This window comes from Nymphaea colorata, chromosome 4 (assembly GCF_008831285.2).
Source record: "Nymphaea colorata isolate Beijing-Zhang1983 chromosome 4, ASM883128v2, whole genome shotgun sequence".
NCBI lineage: Eukaryota > Viridiplantae > Streptophyta > Magnoliopsida > Nymphaeales > Nymphaeaceae > Nymphaea > Nymphaea colorata.
Window position 1 is genome coordinate 10,392,665 of NC_045141.1, and position 18,033 is coordinate 10,410,697.

Sequence of the window (18,033 nt, forward strand, 5' to 3'; positions counted from 1 at the left end):
ACACTTGAAAATATGAAAATTATGAGCACCATAATAATGTAATTGATACGGACAATCAAATGGATTCATAAACTTGGCAAGGCTGCCAAAAAAATGTGTGTGCACTAGGAGGCTAGTTCCACCATAAACTGTGTAATCCGTATAATCAAACGGTAGTTAGCTGGGCTTTCCAAAGTATGTGAACGCACAATTGGAATGTGTACTTAGAAAATATGAGGATTATGAGTGTCGCAATGGGTCTAAAGTATTTATCAAATATTTAATGAACAATATAACATCATCAATGCTAGCTCAAATTTTAAAGTATATTATTTTAGTTACCATATAATGCAACAAAAAGCCCTAGGGTTTGGTAGACCAACTCGGGGCAATGGTTGGTCTACAACTCCAAGTGGCATAGGTTGCAATTTTTTGTGCAAGCTGAAGCAGCTTAAGACCTTGGAGGCAAAAGGGAAATAAGGGACGTCTCCAACAGGGTTGATGCAGATGGAGGCAAACAATTTCTGTTTAGAATCCTAAGGCATTGATTCTATTTGTCCCTAAAGGGGAATCTAAATTAATCTGTCAAACTTAAAACTAAGAAGTGAATCATTGAAAAAAAATTGAGCTATTTCCACTATGAGAAAAAAATTGCAAAGTACAAGCTCAAACGCTGCACAAAGCTATTTCCACAAAATAAAAAATTACATAAATACCCTTATAGAAATTAGGGAAGGCTATCAAGTATGGATCAGACTCAACACTCCAACAGCTGGCTTCAGGCCATTATGTTTTTAAAAATTTTTGAAGGGGCTGAAGTGATTTTCTTTTTCTTTTTCTTGACTGCCAAAGAGTAAGTTAATTTACATTTCTCAAAATCTGGGAGGGTACACTGAACTCATGATAACCATGTGAAGGGTATTTTTTTCCCTAATTCTAGGGGCATGTTTTCGTCTTTCTAACTTGGGTAATTTGGCACCCGAACCATTGACTTGAATGCTGGGGTTCGGATATTCGATCTATTGACTTAGCATGAGGAAGAACAACTTATGCAAGACAAGTTCCACACGGACAAATTGTCACCATTCTGAGGTCAGTTCTTCAGTGCATAAATGGTTTACTCAAGTTCAATCAAATCAACTTTATGAAACTCGAACTTGACTTGTTTATAATCGCGAGTTTTGAGTTAAGCTTGAGCTTAACAGAGCAAATTTGAGTCCAGCTTCAGTTGGCTTGACTTGTTTTACTGCTCTATCCACATGACACACACAAATGCACTCGTCCCCTGTTTATAATGGTGAAACAAGTCAGTTGGAGTGGGGAAGCTTCAACCTAAGGATGTCAATATGTCTGATTTGAATTGGATGTCCAAGCCAACTGCTCCAAAAACATTTGGATGAAGAAAAGAAATTGACTAATCAACTAAAAAAATCAGATAGGATTTGAAATTAAGAAATGATATCCAATAGATTCAGATTCAAATATGCATAAATATCCGATCCGATATGGATTCAGTTATACAAAATGTCCAATTGAATTCAGATTCAGAAACACAAAAATATCCGATCAGACCCAGATCGGACTTAGTTTTAAATAATATTCTATATTCAATGCTCTCATATTTTGTAAATCAGTCAAATTCAGTTCAAAATTTTGGATTCAGATTCAAATATAAAAATAGGATTCAGATCGGATTCAGATCAGATTCTGAACTGAATCCATATCCGATCTGATACTTATGTATATCAGAATCAGAATCCGAATCCAGTCGGATGTTATTTCTTAAATCCAAACACATCTATTTCTTAATTAGAGATTAATTTTTTTTCATGTCTGTTTTTTTTTTTTTTGGAACGGTTCAATTGGACATGCGATCAAGATGGAAAATGACATTAAAAGTCTATCCATCTTAACAAGTGAATGACAAGGCAGTTCCAATTCTTTTGCTTACGTTACATGGAAAGGCATGATATCCAGATAAAGAGGTAGAAAGAGAGAGAGAACATATTATTTCGTGACAAATTGTCAATGATTTTGCAAAAATTGTCAAAAACAATAAAGGAATACAGAAAACGTATAAGAGAAAGGGTGGAAGGGGTGGTGAGACTCAAATGAGGAGTTCGAATTGGTAACGCGATGTTGGTCAAGCTAATGCACCTGATAAGGCTGGGAGACTCCTTTAAGCCAAAACTCCCTTCGAGTGGGATCCGTTAGAGCCACAAAGAAGGGTAACCTTCGCTTGTTGCAGGCCACATCAGCATTGGGATTGATAACCGCGTCCACCATGGCCTCATATTCCTCTGTCTGAGGCATTATCTTCTTTTCCTCTTCACTTGGCATCACTCCCTAAGGTGTGATTAATCCTTGAGTGATCACCTTAGGCCTGCTGACCTGCCCAAATGCAGAAGACACAAACCAATTCCATGAAAACGTCACCGGTATCATAATTTGTTGCGAAGTGTGAATGGTTATCATGCTTCAGTAGGCATAGTAACAACAGTGTTTTCTTAAGCCATACCTCAAGCTTGTTCCTCTGAGGCATCGACCGCAGCTCCTTCTTCTGTGCGCAAACTGCAACAACATAGGCGTGAGAATGAATTATTAGAACCACATAGCACATATGGTAGTGCAGATATAACTAAGCAAATGCATGCACACTCTACCAGCCTCCTATGGAAGAAGTGTTAAAACATGAAAAAAAAAACCTGAAGCATGTATGACGTTGTGGTTCGGCATCTAGATGCCTGTTCATTCTCTGATGTTCTTGAGAGAAGATGGACTCTCAATCTATAGGGTACAGGAGACCGTTTTAGGTATGATAAACACGCAAATCCTGAGTGATAAACAAAGTGTCAAGAAAAAAGGGATCAGATCTCTTATCAAGATCTGTTATTGTTATGCAGACTACATTTTAAGTGGTTAATGGATTGGGATAGAAATGATAAGAGTAAATCAGCAAAACGTGGTTTTACGGATATTCAAAATAAGAATATGCTGAAGACGTTGAGGATCTTGATGTCAATGAAAAGACGAGAATTAAGGAAGACGTTGAGGATCTTGATATCAATAGAAAGACGAAAATTAAGGAAGACGTTGGGGAGATTGACAAAATCGAAATTACGAGAATTACTTAAAAGGGAGACACAGCAGATTTGTTCCGTTGTAACCTTCCTTTTTGTAGTCCTTCATCCACTCCAAAAATTGTGGATCTTGTAAATGTAAGTGAGAAATGTTTTTTAGTGCTCTCATTTTTTCAAGAAATTGTGTATTATCATGATCTTGTATACCAAAAATCTTGTAAGCGATAACCTTCTTTTGTACTATATATATGTTGTTCAAAGAAATCAATATAAACAAGTTCTCTCCAGCTTTATCTTTCGCGCTTCCTCCGAATAAGTTTTCTCATGTTATCAGAGCAAAACGAGAGAGGGAAGTCGACTACTCCCTTCCGTTAACTCCAAAAAAAAAATCCAAGCTTTTGTAGAGAGGTCCTTCAGACACCTGGAATTGGATAATCTTCTACTCGACAACTAGAATCGCCTGAAGAATCAGCGCGGGCCTTCCTTTTTGCGGCCTGATACACCTTCATCTCCAGCAAATTATTCCAGAGAACAGTGGGAAAGGAAGTCAGGGAAGGGCACCTTTCTCACTGGATTCTTCCTGTACTCCGGCAGCAACCCTTATCGCAGGAATTTCTCAGGGTCGACTGAATTTCTCTGCTGTGGATGTCAGTGACGAGCCCATTGCAGATCCTCTTGAATCATCTCCAGAAATATCCTCTCGGCAGCTCCTATTCTCATCCTACAGGTTCAGCTAGACAGCAGGTCCTCTCAACCCTTCACTGAGTCACAAACTCAGGCGGTCATATTTGCTTCTGTTCAAAGGCTTTGGTTTCTTCTCTGATTTAAGATGGCGAAAGAGCCTCTCCAGCGGGGAAAGAGGAAGGAAACATAATTTGGGTATATTAGGGAGGAAACAGAATCATCTACACCGACTTGTCATATGAGTATATATTCGCTTTGCAATGGGAGGAAAATTTAATATTACTCACATAGTTGATTTCTTGAAGAACAATTCCTCCCTCTTCTAATTCCAATTCAACCTTGGATTTTGGATTGAAATCCAATGCTACCTGCACACAGATTCTGAAAGCCCCATCTTGACATCAATGAGTATGGATGTCATCTTCCATCGGTTCTCCCTATGCGCTCTGTTAATAGCTTGGAAAGTGCATCGATTCCATCAAAATACTGGCAAATGAGGAACCCCTAATCCAGATTGGTACTCCCATATTCTGCTCAATCGATAAGGAGCATCTTGGATCCCATCTGCTGGCAACCATGATCTTCCGCGCAGTTTCCATTCTCCCCTTCTAAAAGCTACCCTGAGTTCGTCCTCACTGTGAACCCTTCCAAACCAGTCATTTCTTTGCTAGTTTTCATTCCATCCAAACTCCTGAAAATTGGTTTTTTAATGGAGGAGAAGGAATCAAACCTGATGAGGAGTCATGGTTCTCCCCTTCAATTCTTTTTGTTATCAATTGAAATCTCCTGCTCTATCTACTTGTCATCCACGAGCTGGTTCTCTTCAAGTTACTCCGCAATTGCTGGTCTCCTGTAAATCAATCTCTGCATTCCAATCATTCTGGGTCTAATGTTCCTTTTCAACTTCCATCTGCCTATGGAGAAACCAAAATTGTTATCCCCCAATTCTGGTTCTGCTTTTGATCTGGTCTCTCCTTTGTTAATTCCTTATCTCTCCTGACATCATGATAATCTTCAATTCCTTCCACCCATCTTTCTTTGCCACACCCTCTTGAGAAGAAACCACCAATTGATCAACTCTACACCGACTTGTAATGTGAGTATATATTCGTTTTGCAATGGGAGGAAAATTTAATGTTATTCACATAGTTGATTTCTTGAAGAACAATTCCTTCCTCTTCTAATTCCAATTCAATCACGGATTTTGGATTGAAATCCAATGCTACCTGAACACAGATTCTGCAGCCCCATTCTTGACATCGATTGAGTAGGGATGTCATCTTCCATTGGTTCTCCCCATAGTTCTCTGGCAATAGATTGGAAAGTGCATCGATTCCATAAAATTACTGGCAAATTAGGAACCCTAATCCAGATTGGCACTTCCATATTCTCCTCAATCTATAAGAAGCATCTTGGATCCCATCTGCTGCCAAACATCACTCTTCCACCCAGTTCCATTCTACTCTATGGAAATTTAACAGTTCAACCAAGTATTTGGTTAAGCATACTACCTAATTTAGAAATGGTTTCACAGTTATGCTGGAACTTTTGAATTCATGAAAGAACTTGGAAATTAATTTGAGGCAAGTAATCACCACCAAATTTCTCAAAACAGAAATGAAAGAAATGCTATGTGTCATTTGATTGTGTTACTTGTTAGTCAAAAGCATAATTTATGTTGCACGAACAGCTTGCTGGGATTAGGCCCCCTACATTTGTTAAGCAAAATCAATCTGTGCAATGGAGAAAGATCAGCAGAGCTGCAATTAATGCTGACATACACAGTGATGTTCGCCAAGAGTTGACTCAACCCTTCAAAAGCACACAAAAGGAAGCAAACTAAAACCCACAGATACATGTTAGCAGTTAAAATGCACAAAAAGAGAGCTTAATTTCTACGTAAGACTCAAGAAGCCAAAAGGCATATATTTGACATTCATTTCTTTGGCGACTTATAGCATAACCAGTACTCAAATATTTAATTTACAAGAAAAATAAGATCAAAATCACACAATTGATCCACTTGTAGGGCTGTATTCGGGTGGAGTCAAAATTGAGCTCGTTCAGCTTGGCTCAAGCACAAGTTTAGCTATACAAGGTCAGCTTGAACTCCATTTGATAGACCAAGCCACAGCTCGAGCATGACTCTTTTAAGTTCGTTTCCATTTGACCGATTTCTTTTTTTGGTTTGAAGTTTGAAAAAATTCAAAAGAATGCCTAGATAAATGGTTTACTCAAGTTCAATCAAATCAATTTTGTGAAACTCGAACTTGACTTGTTTACAATCGCGAGTTTTGAGTTAACATTGAGCTTAACAGAGCAAATTCGAGTTGAGCTTGGGTTGGCTCAACTCGTTTTACAGCTCTATCCACATCAGACACACAATTGGACTCGTCCCATGTTTATAATGGTGAAACATGTCAGTTGGAGTGGGGAAGCTTCAACCTAAGGATGTCAATATGTCTCATTTGAATTGAATGTCCAAGCCAATTGCTCCAAAAACATTTGGATGAGAAAAGAAATTTACTAATCAACTAAAAAATCACAGGATTTGAAATTAAGAAATGACATCCGATCAGATTTAGATTCATATATGCATAAATATACAAACGGATTCAGATATTCAGTCGAATTCAGTGCAGATTCAAATATACAAAAATATCCGATCAGATCCAGATGGGACTTAGGTTTAAATAAAAATTCTATATTCAATGCTCCTACAGTTTGTAAATCAGCCAGACTCAGTTCAAAATATGGATTCAGATTCAAATTCATATATGAATATAAAAATAGGATTCGGGTTGGATTTTGATTGTGACATCTGATTTCAGATTCAGATTAGGATGAAAAAGATGGATTTAGATCAGATTCAAATTATGAAATCTGATTTTGGATTCAGTTTTGGATGAGGAAAAAAAATCAGATTCAGATTGTGGAATCTGATTTCGGATTCAAATTTGGATATAACTTTTTTTAAATTCGTATCCAAACTCGAACCTGAGTATATATGTATCCATCATCATCACCAACAGCTCATTCCAAGCAGCAGGTCTTTCAGTTGCAGTACCATTGCTTTCTTTGACAAGATGGCCATCAATGACGTCTGAGATTGGAACGAGAAGTGCTTCGGCCCCACTTGCCTTCCTTCTTTTTCTGTCTAAAGCAATGTTCTTTGCAAGTGGGGATGTCAATGGATTGGACTTAAATTGGGTATACTCTTCACCATATCCTTTTCTTTAGGTATTCACATACTGGTATTCAAATTCAGATTTTAATAGAATGAGAGATATCAAGTCTGAATCAGATCTGGTTTCACAATCCGAATCTGAATTTTGAACTGTATCTAGAAGATTTTCAAAAGGTAAGAGCATTGGATATGAGTAATTACTTAAAACTAAATCAGATCTGAATCCATATCTGATCTGATACTTATATATGTCAGAATCTGAATCCGAATCCACTCGGGTTATTTTTTAAATCCGAAGTGATCTATTTCTTAATCACAGATTAATTTTTTTCCCATATCTGTTCTTTCCTTTTTTTTTTTTTTTGGAATGGTTCAATTGGACATGTGATCAAGATGGAAAATGACATTTAAGTCTACCCATCTGACCAAGTGATGAGACAGCTCCAATTCTTTTGCTTACGTTACATGGAAAGGCACGATTTCTAGATAAAGGTAGAAAGTGAAACAGAACATATCATTAAGTGACAAATTTCAATGATTTTGCAAAAATTGTCAAAAACAATAAAGGAATATAGAAAAGGTATTCGAAAAAGGCAGGAAGGCGGTGGTGGACTCAAAAGAGGAGTTCAATTGTGTGCGCCGGCCAGTGCATGCAAAAATCATATGCCAAAAGAAAAAGAAAAAAGGGGCATCTTTGAAATTAGAGAGAGAGTTCAGGGATCCATTAGAGCCACAAAGATGGGTAACCTTCACTGTTGTGGGTCACACCAGCATTGGGATTGATAACTGTGTCCACCATAACTTTGAATTCCTCTGACTGAGGCATTATCTTCTTTTCCTCTTCGCTTGACACCACTTCCTGAGGTGTGCTTAATCCTTGAGCGCTCACTCTAGGCCTGCTGACCTGCTCAAATGCAGAAGACACAAATCAATTCCTTGAAAACATCACCAGTTTCATAATTTGTCACGAAGTGTGAATGGTTATCATGCTTCAGTAGGCCTAGTGACAGCAGTGTTTTCTTAAGCCGTACTTCGGGCTTTTCCTCTGAGGCACCGGCAGCAGCTCCTGCTTCCGTGTGCAAACTGCAACCGCATAGGTGTGAGAATGAGCTATTAGAACCACATATCACATATGCTAGTGCAGATATAACTAAGCAAATGCATGCACACACTACCAGTCTCCTACGAAAGAAGTGTTAAAACATGAAAAAAAAAACAACTTACGTTGTTTGGTTCGGCATTTTGCTGCCTGCATTCACGGGAAAGGGAGCTTTCTCATTATTCATTCTCTGATGTTCTTGGGAGAAGATGGACTCTCAATATATAGAGTAGAGGCCAGACTATTTTGTGTAAGATATCACCCAGAATCCTACGTGATAAGTAAAGTGTCAAGAAAAAAGGATCAGATCTCTTATCAAGATCTGTTATTGTTATGTAGACTACATTTTCGGTGGTTAATGGATTGCAAAATAAATTGTGTAATATCATGATCTTGTATACAAAAATCTTGTAAGGGATAACCTTTTTTGTACATATATATTTTGCTCAAAGGAATCAATAAATACAAGTTCTCTCCAGCTTTATCTTTCACCCTTCCTCTGTTTTCTTCTCTAAGTTTTCTCATGGTATCAGAGCAAAACGAGGGAGGGAAATCAACTCCTCCCTTCCATTACCTCCAAAAAATTCAAGCTTTTTTAGAGAGGTTCTTAGACACCTGGAATTGGAATAATCTTCTGCTCGATAGCTAGAAGCACCTGAAGAATCATCGCCGTCCTTCCTCTCTGCCACCTGATACACCTTCGTCTCCAGCAAATTATTTCAAAGAATGGCTGGAAAGGAAGTCAGGGAAGGGCGCCTTTCTCTCTGGATTCTTCCTGTTGTTGTTAGCAGATCTTGATAAAATTACATGATAATACACTAGCTTGGAGTGTATTACCAAAGTGCGACATGGCAGGTCGCACTTTTCAACCTGCCATGTCGTAATCACAGGTTCTTTTGGCAATCCATAGTGAAAAAGAGGCAGGCCCGTATCAAGAGAACTGAAAATATGAGGACCGTATTTAGAATTTCTAGAAGAATCAAGCCCCTAAATACCATTTTTTCCACAACAGATCCGTTCTTTTCGTCTCTCCAATTTACTGCTTCACATGGAGTTATGGTCCTATTCACTACCTTACTCTGTTTGAATTAATATGAAAAAATGAAGATGTGTTCTCTTTTTTTTTAGAAAAAGAAAAATCTGTCAGTTCTGATCTCTGTGTATAATATTCAAGTTCGTTATAATAAAATAGTCATTTTCATTTTGGCTTTTCAGCTTTTCAGGGATGAGAATGATATCTACGCGATACTTTGTAACCTAAGACAATCAATGGATTATCCTGATTGAGTATAAACCCCAAGGGTTACCAAAAATATATCTTTTTCTGGTTTTTTTTTTGGCTCCCAAATTCAACTTTCTTTTTAGAAGCCAAAAAAAATGGAAATTTATCTATTTCAGCATAAACAGAATTTTAGACCAATTAAAATTGACGAGACATTCACCATATAATAGCAAGAGGAAGAAAGTCGTGTGCACCAGCAGCTTAAAGAAACAAATTGAAATATTCAATGTGCCTTTATGTAATTTCTTCCAAATTGTAATTGGAAAGCAACCTTTAGCTTTTTTAGAGATAGAAATTGGGTATTATCATGATCTTGTATACCAAAAATCTTGTAAGCGATAACCATTTTTTGTATTATATATATATATATATATATATATATATATATATATATGTTGCTTAAAGGAATCAATAAAAACAAGTTCTCTCCAGCTTTATCTTTCACCCTTCCTCTGTTTTCTTCTCTAAGTTTTCTCACAAAGCAACAAGATCTTGATGGGCAAGGGAACAATGAAATAAGGCAACTATGAGAAAGGCAGCTGTAGATAAACTTTTCCAACGAAAAGTGAGGTAATGGAGACATCCCTGTGATTGTACCTAGGAACTTGTGAGGAGTATGACTCATTCTTGGAAGTCTTGTAGTTTAGTCGCTTATGATGGCTGTGAAGGGTAAAACCTATAGATTGGACTTGAACCATGGCTTCCATGCACACTGTGAGAATTTGGAAGGTCTCCGTTCATAAAAGGTTTCTTAAACATTGAGGAGAAAAGACCAAAAATTTACAAAAAGATGGTATCTAAAACTTGCTTAGATTCCTAACTTAGTCAGACTCTCATACGAGCCAAGATTGGAAGGTTGCGTTGGATTTACAGTGCAAATTTTGATTCCCATTCTACCATCTTTTCTGGGTATTTGGGATTTTCCTAAGAAAACAATAAGATGGTGGTGGGACAACATATAATTTCTGATGGTGGTGGGAGAAACATATAATTTTGATGGTGGTGGGACAAACATATAATTTCTGAGCAGCAGCATCTTTAAACGAATTCCCATTCCTACTGTTTGTTTTGGCTTTTAGATTCACATTCAGTCATGCCAGTGGAAACTTTATTTAAAGAAAACGGATCGAAAAGTCAGAATTTGAGACCCAAACCTTGAAATGTTCAAATTTTTTACTGTAAATTTCACGGAAAACATGAATTTCATTGCTCCAGACAATCAGAATCCTAATTTTTGACCTCAGCTGTTATTTTGGTTATGAACACGACAGCTCTTTCAAACCTTAATTTAATGTTCAAACTTGGGTGAACTTGGGCCCAATTATATGGAGTAGCCCCATGAGATCGCCTCATAGTCAATCAAAAATATGTTAACCATAATATTAAGTGTTTTATGAAAGGAAAAAAAATCTAGCTCCCCCCTGATTGCAGAAGATAAAAAATCCCACAAAAATGAAAAAAGAACAATCAAGTCATGGGCTTGGTGCTGGGTGTGCAGGGCACCATTAATCTCTCCATCTGAATATCCGTGTAAGTTGTGGCCCCTTGTTTTGCATTACCTCTGTTCTAATTTTCTTTCCCCTGTTGTTATCCGAGCCAAGGACACCCTTTGGATCATGTCACCTATGCTATGGAAAAGTGCAGCATGTCTTGAGTTTGACACGCAAGTTCGAGTTAGCCAGTATTTAACTGCTCATTTCTAGCATAGGCAGCATATCTTGGTGGCTAAAAATATGGAATTGAATAAAAATTCTTACCATTAAAAAGTCATGTTTTTTTCCTTTGCATCCTTGTATTGCCGAATGCATTGGAAGAAGCGGCATATATATGGAAGAACCAGCACCAAAGGAATTACAACAGAACGACTACAAAGAAGCAGCACCAAAGGAATTGCAACAGAATGACTACCACAAACAAAATAAGCTTCAAACCAAACCATGCAATTGTTGCGACCTGGAACCAAAATTTTCAACAAATTAGCCAATATAAATAAATGAACATATTATGAATGAACAAATTGTACATATATCATAAATTCTTCGTACAGGTTAAGTTGATCTTTTACATACAAGAACTTGCAAGAAAGATGAAGAAGTCTTCCAAAATAAAGGCACTGCTTTCTGTCAATAAATATGAACCTTACGGCCTTGTAGATAATAATAAGAATCATAGTCGGGTACTAAGCTGAGCAGTACTACTTCGTGGCTACCCTTTAAATGCATTTTGAAATATTTTGATGCCCACTCCGAAGAAGTGCCACGCCAACCCAGACTTTCACTTGGAGTGACCAAATGCATTTCAAAAATATTTTTGTATACCCACTCAAACGTGCTCTTGTTCACAATTACAAGATTGGTTTGATTCAATAAGAAAGAAGATGAAATGGTTGTAAAAGATACTTTCAAACTTTTTATTTACTTCATCAAATTGAATACAAGAGAACAAGAACATAGGTCAGATGATTTTCTTTTTAAACAATTTGAGAAGTTTTTTGCTACCTGAAAGTTTAAGTATCCTTTATAATTATTTCTTTTCAATAACAAACTGCACTCTGTTGCTCCAAAGAAGAAAATAAAGAAAAAAAAAGCAGTAAAACGATGAAAAAAAAAATAAGTGATCATGGAGCGAGCTTTTTATATTAAACGAGCTTTTTATATTAAAAAGTTAATTCCTCCATTCATGCTTCCCCTCTTTCCTAGAAGCACCCCAACTTACAATTTTCAGAATTCTATTTAAAAAAAATAAATTCATAAAAAAATCTAATACTGCTGTTTTGGCAACGTCAAAATCAAGTGTGAATGTCATGTTTCGCAGCAGATCTTTAATTCAATGTACCAAAAGTTTGGATGGGATAGCACAATATCCATTTACATTGTGGCCAATGGATGGCTGGTCATAACCCCCTTAAAACATGCCTTAAGCTAATACAAACTAATGTATGTATAATTTGTCCTCATTAAGCATCTATTAGTCATTTTTATCAAGTTAAAACAAGCTTAAGTTAGTAACAACTTAGAGCTATTGGAAACATATATTTTTTTTAAGTAGTGGTGCAAACATTAATTGTGTTTTATGACAATGTGAAAATGGTTTTTCATGTCACTAGTTATTCTCCAGTCTTCTGAAATTTCTTTTTATTTTATTATGTTTTGTTTTTCTACCGAAGACGACGTTCCAATTCCAGTGACCTTTGAGCTCAGCTGCCAATAATATACATTCTAGGGGTGGACAAAACATCTCATAATAAATTTTGACTCAAGTTCTGATGATGATTTATCTCTTCAGAGAACCTGGACACGCTTTTCTCATGTCTTTTTTGTCTTAACACTGTTTGAAAACCCAGCCTCATTTTCCACTGGACAATTCATTCAAGACAAGTTATCCAGTGAAACTCATTTGGGACAGTTTCCACCTACAATGTCATTATGTAATGACTCATGGCCGGAGCCTAACTAGAATTTAGCAATATTGAAGTCTATTTGAGTAAAAAATTCTGTAGCTCTATTATGTAGGCTAAATTCCAGTTTTTTTTTCTATGTTGCAACGTAAATTGAATGGACTTCCATTGGATTAGAAATTACTCGTGCTTAAAATCAGATATATCCCAATTAATATAATTACAAACAGTGGTATAAATTTTTTCAAAGGGCAAAACTAGCATAGCATAAATGGTCGGGCTTGAGGCATATGGAGATGCATGTCTCTAGTCAATTCCCAAGTGGTGGAGTATGGTATATAAGTTGAAGGGAGCAGTGGTACTACTAATGTACGTATCTGAAAGCCCTATAGACTTGGGGAACGAGGGGTCTTAATGCTTCTTCTGTTTTGAGTGGTGAGTTATTGACTTTGAAAGGGTAACAATAACTCGTTCAAGTTTAAATAAAGTAACTGCATGTATTACATAAAATGCTGTTAACAAAGAAATTTAAACTTGTGCTTTTAGTGCACTAAAGTTAGATGGATTAGAGTTCCATAAGTTTTTGGTTTCAGGTTCGCTTCGAATTTGAACTCAGAATCGATGACAGATTTGAATCCAAATCACTAATTAGTTATGATTTAAGTATCGTATGTGACAGGATTTGGAGACTACCCGATATCCGACTCGAATCGGCATCCCATAGGAGGCATTTATTTGGCCGTGGATCTGAGATCCCCTCGGATCTCAAATCTTTTTTCTATATGACCACTGTTCAAACAAACAGTGGATTCCACGTGAGTGAAAAATATGGATCTTAAATCCAGGTTTCTCCCTAAAAACTTAGTTTTGAGGTCGGACGGAAGGAGGTCTCAAATCAAATCTACTGTTTTCACGGAAAGAGATTGGGTCCTCTTCGAATATCTCGACCCAAAAAATGGACTGGACTCGGACGTGGATCCGATCACTGGTGAGATCATCCAGTACCAATGATTGGATCATCCATGGTTTAACCTTCAAATCGGGTTCTGTGTAGGAAAAAGAAGGATAAAGTTCCACTTGGACCGCTTCGTCGAGTGGTAGCCATGCCAGCTTAACACATTGGATAATGGGCCCACCTCAACTTGGGAGATCTACAAATTCCTCGTTCGTCATGGCGCATGGCTGGTCTTGGTGGACAGAGGAAAAAATCCAAAGAAAAGGAAGAAGGGAGGATACATGAAAATGTTGCTTTGTTAGTGCCATATGAGTGCCATGAACCGATTTGGGCTGATTCTCGTAAAACTAACATCGATCATCTGATCTTCTGTATTCCGGCAGCAACCCCTATCGCCGGAATTTCTCAGGCTCGACTGAATTTCTCTGCTGCGGATGTCAGTGAGAGCCCATTGCAGATCCTCACGAATCATCTCCAGAAATCTCCTCTCGGCAGCTCCTGTTCTCAGCCTACAGGTTCAGCTCGACAGCAGGTTCTCTCAACCCTTCACTGAGTCACAAACTCAGGCAGTCATATTTCCTTCTATTCAAAGGCCATGGTTTCTTCTCTGATTTAAGATGGCAAAAGAGCTTCTCCAACGGAGAAAAGAGAGAGGAAACAGAATTTGGGGCTGTCGGACTAATGAGGTGGTTTTCATTGTTTCTCTGTATGGGTGCGCTTTGAACTATTTCTCTGTTTTCTCTGAGGAGAGCTTGACGGTAATATTCTGAGATCCCTGGATTTTCTGCCCCTTGAACATGAGCATCAAAGCAGAAATTCGCGAAGCCTGCTCTTTTGCGTCGAACGAACACCACCGAGTTGGGATTTATCAAAGATCTTCATTCACTCCTCTCTATTTCGCTCTCGGCCTGCAACTATGGCTTCTCTATTTTCTGAAGGTTAGTTTTTTTCTCTTTCTCGGTTCAAGAGATTTGAGTTTCGGAAGTCATGGAGTCAATACTTGGAGCAGAAAAGGAGAAGGAAGACGTCTGCTGCTGCCAAGGGAGACCTGCTGCTTGGCCTGCTTGCCGAAGGAAAGGCGGAAGTGAACCCTCATCCCCTCGTATATCTCTGCCTCCTCTCCCTCCATGGTCATGTCTCCGGATCGATCTTTGCACGACGACAGGAAGAGACGCAAGTGATCGTTTTTTGCAGAAGCCCAGCTGACCATTGTCTTGCCTCTCTAAGAACAATAAGAAGGAACTATGGCAGACCAAGAAACAAATAATGGTGACATCAGTAATTCAGAAAATTCTCAGGTGATGACTGATTCCATCTTTTTACATCATTCTGATAATCCCGAAAGGTGTTGGTATCTCAAGCAATTAACGGTGACAATTTTGCCATTTGGAGTAAGCCATGATAATGGCATTGTCAGCAAAAATAAATTAGGGTTGGTAGATGGATTTATCAAAGAGCCAAAAGAAGGAGATAAGAATCGTGCCTCATGGGTTAGATGCAATAATATGATTCTTTCATGGATTTTAAATTCTATTAGCAAAGAAATTGCTGCTAGTATTGCTTATGCTACTTCTGCTGAAGATGTATGGAAAGATTTAAAAAACAGGTTTACTCAGAGTTTAGCACCAAGGATATATCAACTGCAGTTCTATATGTCGACTTCAACAAGAGACTCTATCAGTTACTATGTACTACACAAACACTAAGGCGTCATGGGATGAACTTAACTCTTATTCTCCCATACCGTCTTGTGCATCTGGTGCTATGAGAATTTACTCAGATCATATTCAAAGAGAAAGAGTAATCCAATTCTTGATGGGGCTAAATGACTCATAGGGAGCAATTGTGGTCAAATCTTACTACTTGATCCCTTGCCCAACAGTAACAAAGTTTATGCTTTAGTTCTACGGGAAGAAAAACAATGTGAAGCAAGATTCACGTTGTCACATTCCTCGTCACTAGTTCAGCCTCCACTGGAACCTGGCCGAGGACATCCCTGCAGCCACAGGATCTTCATTGCCGCCGACTTCATTGTCATCGACATCAGTGCTATATAAGACGAAAATGTGCTGGTCTTGAGAGGAGATGGGCCCATGCCGTCACGGTGCCAGGTGCTCTATCTTCCCTCTTTCTTATGTGTGGTACACTCGACAGACCGGTCGTGCTTGGCTGGCAAGACAACAGAATTCCCTGCAGGGATTTGGTTCACCGAGTGCTCTTGGGATGTTAGGAGGAGAGTCCACTATAGTTGAACTGGCAAGCTTCACATGATTATAGAAATCGTAAGCTCGTCCAAATGGGACCCAAGAAGCCATGGTTATACTCTGAAAAGAAATAACCGGTGACATGTCGTTGACCATTTAACCTTCCAAGTCTGAAAACCGTATTCACTAGAACCTGCAGGTACCTTAGTTAGTACACGTGCTTTGATGTTTGCCGGTGGAAACATAAAAAATGAGCCAACAATAGCTGGGGCCAGCTAATATTCGTCAATCCCAGGTCAAACTGTAGACTATGAACATAACCTATACAACTTGCTAGCAGTTCCATTCACATGATGAGGTGAGATTTGATCTGGCAAGCTGTTACCTCTTTTTACAACCCGTTAGTGTAAATGAGCTCTTTGAACTTTAGCTTCCACAAGTTATTTTTAGTTTATCAACTTGTGCTTTTAATTAGTTTACACAAGAAGAAAATGTAGTCTCCCTTAAACACAAAAAGTGAATATAGTCTGACTCAACAGTTGGAAATTAGTGGACAATGTGTCATAACAGCAAAATAAGTGACGCAGAATTTGAAGTTATAAGTTATAAGCACAAGCAGAGTGATGGGATCAATTAGCACGTCAGCTGTGCAGCTTCTTTGCTGATCATTTGTTTGACGAGTTATGTGTGATTCTATGTCAGCAGTAACACATTATTACTGCCTTACTAATCTGCCTTAAAAATTCCTATAACAAGTGTTCCATGGATCTGGTTCATTTTTTAAGTAGATTCATAGTAGAATAAAAATGGGCCTATATTTGAAAGGATCTGCTTGTGTTCCACTAATTCATTTATTGGACTGTCAATGTGTCCTTGGTAACAACGGAATCAGTTCAAGCCAGGGTCTGGTAGCTTCAACTACCAGGCCAGCTTGGTTGGACCCATTTCTCTGCTGCTCTTTATTAAGGTTTGATGTGGAACTAATGGATTTCTTCCTTATATAGCCTCTCATCCAAATTTGGATACAACTTTTCTTAATTCGTATCCCAACTCGAATCAGAGTATATAAGTATCCGTACTGTCAAGAATATATTTTATATGAATCGGATCCATGGTCATTCGTATCCAAACTGGAATCGTATTCTAATATTTTACATTTTCATTTTCTGTATTTGGGTGGTGGCCTTTTGGTTTTGCGATAAAAGTTATTCTTAGAGGATTCAAAAGCACCACAACCATGCCCAAGAGATGGGGATGGCATCATTGTTATGAAACAAGAAAGTTTTTCTGACAAGTCATTGGGAAAAGAAATGAGCCGGGAGCAAAAATAACTAAACAACCCTATTCATTTTAGAAAAATGAAAAAGAAGTTGTTTATTTTTGTCATTTTTCAAAAGAAGAAGCTGTCATATCCTTTTAAGCCTGGCGACTACCTCCTTCATGTCTACTCTTACATTGGAGAGATATCATCTCTGAATTTGAATTCAAGATCTGGTTTCACAATCCGAATACGAATTTTGAACTGTATCTAGAAGATTTTCAAACGGTAGCATTGGATATGAGTAATTACTTAAACAAAATCTGATCTGAATCCGTATCCGATCCGATACTTATATATATCAGAATTTGAATCCGAATCCTGTCAGATGTTATTTCTTAATTCCGAAGACAATCTATTCCATAATCAGAGATTAATTTTTTTCCCATATCTGTTTTTTTTTTTTTTTGGAACGGTTCAATTGGACATGTGATCAAGATGGAAAATGACATTTAAAGTCTATCCATCTTACCAAGTGAATGACGAGGCAGTTCCAATTCTTTGCTTACGTTACATGGAAAGGCACTATCTAGATAAAGGCAGAAAGAGAGAGAGAACATATAATTAAGTGACAAATTGTCAATGATTTTGCAACATTGCCAAAAACAATAAAGGAATACAGACAATCATATGCCAAAAGAAAAAGAAAAATGGGGCATCTTTGAAATTAGAAAAAGAACTGTCTTTTTGAGCCTTTTCACTTTTTTCAATTTTTATCTGTAAAACAAATTTCTTTTTTCTATTTAAACAGAAACATATTTGTCATTAATCATACTGACACACAAAATTTTGGTGCACTAAAATACCATGTTTGCTGCAATGTGTTATTGCTTACAAGTATGAACTTG